This window comes from Medicago truncatula, chromosome 5 (genome assembly GCF_003473485.1).
Source record: "Medicago truncatula cultivar Jemalong A17 chromosome 5, MtrunA17r5.0-ANR, whole genome shotgun sequence".
In the NCBI taxonomy this organism is placed as follows: Eukaryota; Viridiplantae; Streptophyta; class Magnoliopsida; order Fabales; family Fabaceae; genus Medicago; species Medicago truncatula.
The window spans coordinates 26,520,888-26,534,317 of NC_053046.1; the positions used below are offsets into that span (position 1 = coordinate 26,520,888).

The window sequence follows — 13,430 nt, forward strand, 5'->3', positions numbered from 1 at the left end:
CCAAAACCCTAATTCTCTTTTAATTGCTTTTCTAGTCAAATAAATTCCGTTAATTGCTTCGTTGAACGAGAATTCTTGTAAAGACGATAACTTACTAATTTATTACTTGTTTCGATTTTGTGCACTTGCCAATTTGTCCATCTAGTATTTTGCGTTGTTTCCGGGATTGTTGATAATCAATCTTTTGCTTTAGGATGGATCAACATCTTATCATGAAATTCTTGTAAAAAGTGTTATAAAGTGTAGTAAGAAAAAGAATGTTATTCTTCATGTCCAAGAAATCCCTTTGTGGTTTGTATACGAGAAAGATGACAACCCAAACGTACCCAAAAGAGAATTATAAGGAGCTGCAAAAGATGATGTTATCTGGAAGACCAATTACAAAGAAAGCAAGACAAGTACCTACATTAAATCTAATGCTACAACTAGCTCCAAAATAACCAATAATTTCAGGGCCAATCTAGGACCCTATCCAACATGACAGCCAAGTTTGAAACCCATTCCACAAAAAGCTTTATATGTATGATGAATAGGTTAGAATCTATAACATATTCTAGACAATATTTTTATTCTCATTAGAATCAATAATTTTTATTAGAAGAAACAACTTGACTGATGGACTCTCCTTCCTAGAGAAATATATGAATTGCTTGAAAAATAGTAAATTTAAAAATGTTTATGACATAAAATAAAAGTTATAGGCTTAAAGTAAAATAACTCGTTTTAAGCTTAGAGATTATAAAGACATTGTGATAGAAGGTAAGGATGGAAAGAAAATGTGATATGCTTAATTGAACGCCATTGAGATGCATCCAATATTAAGAGAGAAGAGGTCAAACTAATTATCATATTTTTTTAGTCCATTATTTCATTTCATTATAAATATCTTAGAGTTCAAATCCATAAATGCAAGTTATGCGAAATTATGTAAAGAAAATGAATTAGAAAATACAATAATTTGGTGCCATCATAATAAATATTTGGCAACTATAAAATATTCTAGCATAAGGTATATTGTAAAGTTTTTTTTTCCCTAGTGTAAGAACTCATTCTCCCCTACATGGTGTTGTGTATTTTCTTCATTCTAACAGGTCGGCAATAATTGTTAATGCACCTCCAAACGCGTAAAACACTTTTTGGACAATCATTAGTAGATTTACATTCAAAATTTGCTGTAAAAAAATGTTACTAAAATGAGATAAAAGATTGTGTACAAACTAAAAAGTAAAGAAGGATATTTTTAGAAGATAAAAAAGAAAAAGCTTACCATCAACGTTTCTTGCAATTTGAAATATGTAAAGAAATAAAATCATGGCATATACAAACTTGTAAGTTTTAGTCATCCTTTTCTCTCTTTACATGTAACAAATAAAACATGATTTGATCATTTTATAGTGTATACAACACATTCTATGTAAAAATCGTTTAATGTTTTTATCGCTTAAGAATTTGTAAAAAAAAAAAAAAAAAAAAACACTTTCATACAACTATTATTATTGTTGAATGGCTCCTGGGTAGATTAATGTGTTCATATTGTCCTGTCCCTTTAGCAACCTTTATGGTGATTTGAGCATTCTTTTTTAATAAACTATTCTACCATTCATATTTTTTTAAGGGATTCCACCTTTGATGATAGATAGGGGGAATTTAAAAAATAAAATAATTGGAGGACTGGTTTTGATTGGATGGCATCTGGGCTAAGGTTTACGGCTTTGATGCGTAAGTACACTCGGCTAGCTTCGATGTCAGCTAAACGTTCTCCTTGGGTTTCCATCATCTAAGATTGGTGTTGAACCGCCGCTCTGAGACCTCGAATGAGATTGTTGGTCTGCACTGCTCCGGTGTCAGGTGGGTTTCCTTGCGTTACATTGTTAGGAACGACCATTAGTGGGTTCCTTTGGATCCCCGCATTTTGGTTAGTTGCTTGTGGATTCCTCCGAATTTCCACTACAGTGGCCACTACGGCCGTCATTTGGTTTATAGGGGATGGCAGATTCATCGTTCTCGGACGTGCCAGAACCATATTTGCTATGGGAATAGAGTTTGTTATCGGAATTATATCCATCGTTTTGGTGGTAGATTCTAGTACCACCGGTGAGAGGACGGTTCTGTTGATTCCTTCGTTCTGAGCTTTGCTGATGTGCGTTGGACAAATCTAGTGTTTACCATATTTTGAATGAAATAGATTGTTTATAGGCTTGGATCATTAGTGAAGTCACCATTGCTCCGATTGGACCTGAGAAGATTGATTGTAATGACAGGTCATCTTACGTTATTCTTCGCATATACAACCATTTTCAGCAGGTTTTACCAGCAAAATAGAGAAGTAATGGAGCAATTGCAAATACTTTCGGAACATTTTTAATATTTTCTATATTTGAGTCTGTAATTTTGTTCTTCCGGAAACATAGAAATTTTAGGATTTATTGATGTAATTCATGAAGAAATCATGCATATCAGCAAAGGGAGGAATTATGTTCCCAAGTTTCAAGACATCTTACATAGAAGCAAACACCTAAAAAGGCGAAGAAACGAGCGTTTTTAGCACCAGACGACACTCACGTACGCCCATCACATAGGAGGGAGCGCTAGACGCCCAGAAACTTTGCACTAGGGCACCTGGCGCATGAAATGGGGCGATGTCACTTCTCCTGCCACTTACATGTGTAAAAATCCATTTTTCGCTAGGATTATTTTATTTAATTTTTATATGTGTTTACATGTATTTAATTGCTTGTCAGTGTGTTTGATTTGGGGTTAGTGGATTTTTAGCCTAGAATGGTATTTTGATCATTTTTAAAACTGAGGGTATTTTGGTCATTTGTGGAGTAAAGGGAATGTAATAATTGAATGTGAATTATTTAGTGTTCTAGCGTGATTTCTTATGCTTACTAAGTTAGTCTAGCATGATTGGTTATGTTTATTAGTAAGAGTTTTAAGCCCATTGTGAATAATAGTAGTCTAGCCCATTGGAGAGTAGTATATATTAGGGTTAGTAACATTTCACCTATTCTCATAACAATAGATAGAGTGGCTAGAGAGAGAAAGTAGAAAGATAGAGAGAAGAATAGAAAAAAGAAGAGGAAGAACTTGGAAGAGAAGAAAGCTAAGGTAAGGAGCTAGAAGAAGAGAGTGAAGCCTAAACTAGGTATTTTGAAGGTTTAAGGTAGAGGGATAGTTCTATTTCATCAAATAAGCTATAATCTTCTTTTTCAATTATGGGTCACAATCACTTTTGAATGATTTATGATTTTGATGATTTTGAATGTTGATTTTCGTGCTCCTAGTTAAGTGATGATTTTGAGTATGTGAAATTTGTTGAAAACTTGTTATGGGTGCTTAAATTTCATTGCTTAATTATGTTGAAGTGATTATTTGAAGTTTTTAACTTATGTTGAAAATGATGATGTTGTTGTTACTTGATGTTGAATTCATGATGAATATGTGATAATTGTTGTTAGGTTTATGTTGTTGATGAGAATTTATGAAATTGAAGATGATAAATGTGAAGTTTGAATAAGTTGTGGTGTTTTTATGATTTTTGAGAAAATGGGTAAAGAATGAAGAAGTTTGATTTTGATGAATTTGAGTAGATAAGAGGGTTGTTATGATGAATTAGAATGATTAGAATTTCTATTTTCAATCAATGTGTTTTGGTGAGGAATCGTTTGGGAGAAAATCAGGTTTTTGTGTCAAAATCTGTTTTAAGCACTTTTGTGAAATAAGTCATTTTGGAGTAAGTTGAATCAAGTTGTTTTGGGTTGTAAGATATGTTTTTTAGTGTGTATTAATGGTCTAAGTGTTTGGAGAATATTTGGTGAAAACGGGATCGAAAACGTTTTGAAAATAGACTTTTACGCGCGAAAACGCGCGGAGAAAAATCAGATATTCCCACATATCAAACTGGCACGACCGTGCGTGTTTTCTCTTGAATGGGTGGCAAGACCGTGTGCCCTGTTGACACGACCATGCCAACCCCCTGTGCGTGGAAACTCTGATTTTTCGTTTTTTAAGGGTATTTTAAGTATACCAATGGATCTGAAACACCTTAGATGAAGTGTAACTGGACTTCTAAGAGTGGTTTAACATAGGTTTATATTAGGATTGAATTGGTTTTGAAAAATGAAGAAAGAGGAGACGAAATTTGCAATTTTTGAGAACTAGTCGAACTTTGCAAATTGAATATGTCATGATTGTTTAACTAAGATGTTAGGTGATATGTTGGAATGTTTTGATGAGGAGTAATAGCATGATTCCATACTTTTGTTATAAAATTTAAAATAGACGATTTTTATGATTCCATAACTTGTGAGTGGATTGTATTCATGATAATATGATGAAATAAGAATGAATCGATGTTTAATTGGTGTATAGTGTGTTGGTGATCATGATTGCTGAATTGTTGTCTGTTTGTGGATTGTGTTATGTTAAACGATGAATGTTTCTTTGTGGTGATATATCTTGATGGTTTTGGTGATGACTCTTTTGTTGATTATGACTTGTTGATTGTGTGGATGTAAATACTTGATAATGCAAGTGGTGGTAAATTGGTGAATATATTATATGATGATAGTAAGACCCCACACGTAAGGATCATTGTGTGACCAACAAGTTCAGCTTGACAAATTGATTAGGTTAACACGTCCCATGAACTCATCACTTAAATAGCCCTTAAGTGAATTAACTCGAATAAGACTTGACTGTTACATAAATCCAACAAATGAATAGAGGGGATTCAAAGAATCCTAACCACTGCTATCATTCTACAACCAAAACAGGTAACTTTGCTCTGTTGCAAACAGATTAACTTTCCAAAACTTTAAACCCTTATCTTTTATTTTATAATTTTGTTCTCAAATAAGTAACGTGAATTGTTTAGACGAAACAACAATCCATGTGGATACGATACTATACTTATCATTTTATTACTTGGTAATCGATTTAGTAGACTTGCCTAATCCAACCATCAGATTGTTAGGTTGAGATCTTCTTTGTAGAGGGATTGAGCTCTCATCGTCCATCGTAGGCCGCCTTGAGTCCTTCGCCACTGAAGTGGGTGGTGTATCTGCAGGTGCTCCGACGCCCAAGTCAGTAAGAGGTTCAAGAGATAGAGTGTGGCTTAAAATAGGGTAAGAAGGGTGATACCCGACTCAATGCTAAGCAAGGGTATATATAGTGGATAAGTAGGGTTTTGGCTATTAAGCCTTCACCTGGGCAGTTATCCTTGAGGGACAGGTGTGACCATCTGGGTGATCCTTTTGCATTAGATTCATAATGGACGGTCAGGATTTGGTGGTCCAGACTCCAGACCATTATAAAGTGAGATTGAATATGTGTCCATGTATGGTGTCGCCTGCTCCCAAATCCTATATCGAACTCGAGTCCAAACTAGATAGGCCTTAGCCCAGTCTGGAATAATTTTATTGTTATTTTATATCAATGTAGTTGCATTTCATTTCACCCATTTATTCAATTTTATTTACTTAGATGACTAGAATAACAGTTATATTCATATTCCTATATTTTTTAAATTATTTACTTTATTGGCCAAAAAATAATAATAATTTATTCTAAATTTTATTTGAAAATGGAATCACATTTTTTTTTAATTTAACTTTTTGTTTTTATAAAATGCGTTGTGGCTAAAAATTCACCACTTAAGATGAATAAATGGGGAATCTAGATTTAAATCGCGACTCATGCATACTACAATGTGTCTGTCAACTAAGCTTGAGTTTTGGACCTTTCAACTCCTTAATCTTTAACCCAAAATAGTTAAGTTATCCTTCCACTCAGCTTTGTCAACTAAGTTATTCTCACCGGAACAATTTAATGTTTTAAAAGTAAAGATCCAGCAATTTACTTAAAACTTAATGTTTTAAGAGTAAAAATCTACCCGTCCTTTTTTCTTTTTTTACAGAAAATCTACCGATTTACTTGATGTTATAAAAATATTTCTACGGTATTGATCATAAATAAGTTTCATAAATAAAAGATTGACTATTACTTTTTCCACCCTATGCCTTTCCTTGCGCGCCTTATTTTCTTCCAATTTTACCCCTAGTCCGGAATTCGTTTTCTGGACTGAATTTTTAGAATTTTGCAGATGTTTCCGGATTTGAAAATCCGGAATAATGTTTTACCAGAAGTTTTGCAATTTTAATCTTCAAAATTCGTAAAATAAAATGCAAATAAAATAAAAAAAACATAAATAAAAAGACATAAACATAAAAACAAATCATTTTATTAATATATGAACAACAGATTACATTAATTTTCAAGCTTTTTAAGCTTATTACATGAGATCCTAAATCTATTTCTACTCTTAACTTATTACATAAGCAATACCGGTGGCTCCAGCCACTGGTGGAGAGGAAAGAGGGGGGGGAGGAAAGAAGATGGCGGGGAAGAAGAAATCAATGCTGCCTGATAGGACATACTAGTAGCTTTGATGTTGGTGGGAAGACATAGGGGGCACAGGGGCCTCTAGGGAACAAGAGACCATGATGGTCAACATGACACCCAGGCAAACCAACCTCACACCCAGACTGACCCCTTCCTTATTGACCGATCATATGACCCATGATGGATTTTCAAAGAGGCCTCTTTCTATGAAAGGACAACGATGAAAACACATCGTTGTAGACGAAAAGAGGAGAAAGAAGAAAGTGTGCAAATGTTTGAGGAAATGAACCATATTTATAGGGGAGGGAGATTAAAAAAAACGTGGAGAAGCCATCAATGTCGGTCAAAAAACGTGTAGAAACACGTTTTTCAACTTGACCACCGCCCAAAACGTTTGAAAAACGTTTTCTTTGTGGTGCAGAACACCGGCCAAAAGCTTCTGGTGTACTCTGGAATGTATAATCCGGAATACACATATATTCCGGAATATATATTACCGAAACATACGATGCTGGGGTGAACAAAGGGAAACTTGAGACTTTGAGTATGGTGAGGGTTGGTTCGGATTTTAGAATCCGGATTTATTCAGCATTGGATTCTTTTGTGTGTCCCACATTGCACCGACAATTTTTTGTGGTCCACAACGCCCACATACCTCTATAAATAGGGGTCCCTGTTTTCATTACAAGTAAACTACATCAGACAAAAAAACATGGAATTCCCTGGCTTTGATCCGAACACCAAGCTAGCGGCAGTCTACTACAACGGTGGAACACCACCCCATCTGTTTAGGATTCGAGACGATGTCACCCTCTCCGAGCTGAAGGATGAGCTGGATCAAATCAACCGTCAACTCAACCACAAAGACACGAGGAGGGTGGTCGGAGTTGAATATCGATGTCCATTGTCCGACTCAGCCGGATGAAACTCAAGAACGACGACAACGTGCGAACTATGTTGTCTGTCTTTGGTCAGCACAGTACAAGAGGACCGATCGAGTTGGACGCTTCGTTGGTTAGATCTGCTGAACAAATTCTGAAAAGTTTACATCGGACTAGGAACTACGAAGAGATTCAGGCTCTGCTGAAGGGACCAGAGGAGGACGAAGTTAATTTAGATGATCCCTGATAATGTGCTATGTTTTAATTAATCACGTGTATTATGTTGTTTTAATTGCGTGTTAATTATGTGTTGTTGAATTAAGTTGTTGCATTATGTTTTGAATAATATATATATATATATATATATATATATATATATTATTTAAACTTTCATTATGTTTTAAATTACGTCAAATATGTTCATTTATTCGATAAAATAACCAAAGATATGCTTTTCGGATTACGAAATTCGGATTTTCCTAGGGCGTATGTGTGTTCCGGAAAACGAAATACGGAATACCTCAGCATAGGATTCTTTTGTATGGACCACATTGCACCAAGAGTTTATGTGGTCCGCAACATTCAAGGACATCTATAAATACATACTCTCCGGTTTTCAGCTTCAACACCATCAAAGCACACAAACATAACAAAGAAAAACCATGCAAATTTTTGTCATTAAGCTGAGGATCTTCCTGACGTTGTCGCAAATAAATGAGTTAGCTCTCTATTTGACAGCGTGATGAAGATCTTCTGCATGGTGTCAAAATATACAAACAAGTACACCAAAGAGACCATGCAAGTTTTTGTCATTGTGCTGAGGATCTTTCTCATACTGTTTTAAATATATAGGTCTCTATATAACAGCATGATGAAGATCATCAGCATGCTGTCAAAAATATATATATACTCCTTGATACATAGATAACTCAAAAATATCAAGAGGTTGCTATGAGTTAGATCTTGCTGCCTACCAGATGAATATGTCATTTGGCAAGGCAGCAGGATCTAACTCACAGAAATCTTCTTGAAAACATTTTCCCAAAAGATTCATCATTTATGTTATTATGGTTTTTTTTAACTATTTATTTGTCTTATGTTGCTTCAATTTATGTTATGTATCTTTGTTCTATTTTTTTCCGAGGCAAATGCAACGAAAACGATCCAAACAAAAGGGTCTGATACAGTTCGGACTTTAAATTCCGGAATAGCTTCATGCATTCCCGATTATAAAATTCGGAAACCCTCAGTAACATTTTGGCCGGTGACGTTTCACCAAAGGTTATGTCGGTTAGTGGAGTTTTAATACGTTTTTTGGACGATTTTGAATGAAAAACACGTTTTCCTTGACTTCCAAATTACCTATGACTTGCTTTAGGCTATAAAAAGGTTTGGATCTTCAACATTTTCCTTCATTCTTCTTCACCTTCCTTTCTTACATTTTCTTCAAAAAAATTTAGTTTTTTAGGTAGATTTTAGGAGTGTTAGTGGTGTCATGGTCATTGTTGACCGCTCATACGACCCCTGCAATTGCATTGCAGCTTATGCGGGGGTCGTATAACGGTCAACAAAGACCCTTGACATCAAAAAAAGACACAAAATATTCATATCGTATTTGTCCGGATTATATATTCCGGAAACACTAACAATCTGGTCCGGATTACGTAATCTGGACCAGTGGTATTTATGGAATTTTTGCAGGGAAGACAACGGGATGGGAAAAGTAAGACAACAGGATGAGAAAAGTAATAGTCTAAAAGATTAGTATGAAGATGATCCATTATTTCGCAAAAAGGACAAAAGTACGCGCTTGCTTAATGCTCCGTTTATTTGACTATTTCCCAGTGTCTTTGGAAATCATTTCCAAATTGCTTGGATTCCAACTTGATGAAGTATATAATTATTTTTATTTAAATTTTCTACTTATATATATACACACACTTCTTCAGTGGTTGAGACAGTCAGACAACTAGCTTACATGTATTAGCCAGCAAGATTCCTTAAAAAAAATGTATTAGCTAGCAAGATCTCTTGATGTTGGTCAACAAATTCAATGATGTAGACTTGTAAATTCGTGATATATTATTTCTAGTTCAAAATTAAATAATAATCCAATACTAAGTTTTATTTTTTAAAGATCAAGACCAACCGTTCTTTAAATAAAATTTAGTTAAGCTTTGTGTTATTTAAACAAACTATTGTGTGAAAAAATATAATTAAATAATAACACAACTTTGTTGTTCCTTAAAAAATAATATCGTTACTGCTTTTTGTAAAATAACTTTGTGCGTTAGACAATTGGCAATGGAGTGTATCACTACTTGACGGTTTTGGAAAATATTACAACTCTAAAATCTTTGACATCATTTGACACAAGACAATTCCTTTAAAAGTCAATCTCTTTGTTGACGTCTTTTTCGAAATCACATTGTTATAGCTGATAATTTTTTGTGGCAAGGTCTACTTTAGGATCAACATCAATTATGCGCGGATAGTTGTGGATCAAACAGGGACAATAATCATTTGTTCTTGCACTATAATTTTTTTTCAGTTCTATTTGGATTTTGGTTTCAATTTGCTAGGGTATGTTATGACAAATCCAACCCTCATCACATATCAATTTGGTCATCTTGGAGGTTCATCAAAACATTATCATTCAATTATGTAAAGAACGAAACAGTCAAATTTTTAAGCATAAGAAGTATTATCTGCATCAATTGTTTGACAAAATTAAACCACCAATATTTTGATATGGTTGAAAGCGAAATACAATATTTTCTCGGTTGATTACCATTCATGGTGGCTAATCCAATAATGTGCTTGGGAGCTATAACATAATCTGAAATTTGTATTTTCTCTTCTTTATACGTTCCATTACCTTAACTTTGCAATATTTTGATTTAGCATTGTCTTCCTGACTCAACTTATATTAAGAAGTGTTTTTTTATAATACTACCTCCGTCCCTAATTATAAGACTCTTTTGAAAAAATAATTTGTCCCTTTTTATAAGACCCCTTTGATGTTTCCAAGTACATTAATTATTTCTTTACCAACGTACCCTTATTTATTTTGCACTTTTTCTTCAATCAACAATAAATATTATATTGAAAACATAAATTTACTCTCTCTCTTAAGGATAAAATTGTAAAAACAATAGTAATTATATACAAATTTAATACTACAACCAACTTTCTTAATCTCTACAATTTTAGCAAAAGGCTCCTATATTTAAAAACGGAGGTAGTATAATTTTATTTTATCTTCTTAAAAGAATAGTAATAATGAAATAGAGACAAGCATGTTACTGCTCATCCAGCTAGTTTATATAAAAATAGAAAAGTCTACTATAGTCACAAACATAAATGAATACTGTTTGAACACGCACAAACATAAACATAAATGAATACTATGGTCATCTCTTAATTAATATTAGCATAAAATTAAATGTGTTCCTGTTGTTTTTAAAGTGTATTCCTGATTTGTGTGGTTCCTTTTGTGAAAAGCATAATAAATTATTTTATGAATTAAAATAAACATATGGACACTATGTAAGATAAGATACATGGGAGCTAACAGAGATTCCTTAATAGGACAAAAGAAATATACGTGAGAAAGGGCAGATGTGTGTTTGTGGAAACTAGGATGACATATAGTTAAGTGACCTTTCCGCATACCAAACAACATATGACCTCATGCAAATGTGAAGGGTGAAGGTGTGAAGCTGTGCCTCTTTGCATTCAGAGTCGTCCAGAGCCAAGAAAATCCATGCACTCAACTAAGTAATTAATATCTTTTTGGCAAAATTACATTTTTAGTCCCTTAACTTAATTTTAGGTAACAGTTTGGTCCTTTATCTTTTTTTCATTTCAATTTGGTCTTTTTTGTCCATTTTCAAATATATTTTCAAGCTTCAAATCTTATATTCTTATGCAAACATAGACGAGGATCATAGATTTGAAGACTGAAAGACCATAAGAAAATAAAATCATGAATTTTAAGCTTAAAAATTCATATGAAAATGGAAAAAAAATGACCAAATTGAAATGAAAAAAGATAAAGGATCAAACTGTTACCTGACATTAAGTTAAGGGATTAAAAGTGTAATTTTGCCTATCTTTTTTGAGGGGTAACTAATTAATATCTAAGTATGTCGATTTTGACATAAAATATCTAAGTATGCCTCTTTCAAAACCAGAAAAAATAAAAATCTAAGTATGCTTCTAGTTTGTATTTTATCAACAAATTGGATACTTTAACTAGTTCATTGAAATATTAATTAAAATATATAAAATGATAAATGTCCCAAACAATCCTTGACAAATATGTAGAATTTTTTTTTTTTGAATTTTAATTATTTTTATTACTATAAAAAAATTACTAAAAGGAGTAATGGTCTATTTTTGGACCGTTTTTGAGAGATCAATCCAAGTTTTTTATGTCGAAATATCTCATCATTATTAGTAGTATAGTAGGGTGATAGAAGATACTTTTCAATTTGTCTTTCAATTTGTCCTATTTGTTATAAGCTTAGTGGTTTGACTATGAAGCTATTTTATGTGAAATCTTTGATTTGAATGTGTGTTTATTTGAATATATTTTAGTCATCACTAGATCAATGGCAAAACAATAAAATATGAAATGTGTTATTTGAATAATTATTTGGTTGACAACTTATTTGACAATCATATATTTACAAATAAAAAGTATATATTGACACAAAAACCAGAGTAATAAAGAGAAAAATAAGTTATTCAAACAAATATAATAAAGATATTATAGTGTAACTTTGTTAACGCTTTAGTGAGAATAAGTTTTATGATAGAGAAAAACTTACGAGTTACACTATAATAGAGAGAAAAACTTAGTTGTTTATTTTTTTTAGAAAAATAAACAAATATATATACCAAACTAGAAAGAAAGAAAAAAACTATACACACCACAAGATGGCCAAAGTTTGAGATATTATTATTTCTTCAATAGGTGAGAGTTCTATATGTTTATTTTTGTCTTTTTATTTTACAAGATCAATCTTTTTTGTCCTTAGTGAGTTGAAAATTATTGAATACACTTTACCTTTCACATCGAGATCAATTACGTCCCACTAAGGCACTAATTCACTTGTTATAAAATTATCATTATTAATGGACTTACTGAAATTATTATAATTTGGCGTAAATCTTAATGACATATTAGTTGTATAAACAAATAATTTGAGATGAGTTGTCTTGTAATGAAAATTACTACATGCTATTTTAAGATGGGTCAAGATTCCTAAATATACTTGTCAAAAAAGATTCCTAAATATCAAAAGTTAATATTATGACATTGATTTTCTAAAGAAAAGTTAGAATTGTAATTTTGGTTACCATATAGTGAATAAATATATACCCTTGCACTATTCGGCAAAAAAATAATAAATAAAATATATTTGTACAACCATTTTTTGACAATTTTTGTGACAACTTTATCTTTTCATACTCATATTATGTTTTTATTTTCCCACTTTATTGCTTTGGTTTTTGGTTTTTGTGCAATACCCTATTTTCTTTGTAAATTAATCGTTGTCTCAAAGTCGTCATTGAAATGGTTGTTCAATACTACTCAAATTAATTAACCAAAAAGAAATACAGAAAATAAAAGGGAAACTAGGTCAACACCTTTTTAAAAAGATATAAATTTAAAGTTAGGTAAACCTAACATATTTCTAATGTATTCTTGGTTTATACTAACACGGAGAGAAGGGAACCAAACAAACGAAGACATTGCTAAATCAATGTTAGCTAGACTTATCCTATAGGCCTTGTTTGGCGCCGAATTTGTTACTGTTTTATAATGGCCATTACTTGTAGTACAAGCAACTGTTCCGTTGGTTTGGTTTGTGGCTGCTTTGCATTCCTTGTGCTAGTTAAGCTATAATTAATATATTCTTTATAATCATAAAATATGCATATACTCTTAAAAAAAAAAAAAAATATGCTTAATTCAGATAACAATTACTTTCAATTTCAAATAAGAATTGAGATAAAACAAATTAATACAAAAAAAACCTATTGAATGATTAAGATACATTAAAATTTATCATGTCAAGATATATATGAAGCTGATTAAAATCCTGTTTATGTCAGATATTTGTACATGAAAAA

At 32.4% G+C, this 13,430-nt stretch overlaps 1 long non-coding RNA gene across 1 annotated transcript; it reads right to left on the minus strand.

The window, feature by feature from the left end:
* Positions 1–899: 899 nt before the first annotated feature.
* Positions 900–1,428, minus strand: LOC25494784 (uncharacterized). Its single transcript, XR_003012264.2, has 2 exons — positions 1,268–1,428; positions 900–1,172 (listed from the first exon to the last, which is right to left on the minus strand). It is a non-coding gene; the product is annotated as an uncharacterized lncRNA (long non-coding RNA).
* Positions 1,429–13,430: the final 12,002 nt, after the last annotated feature.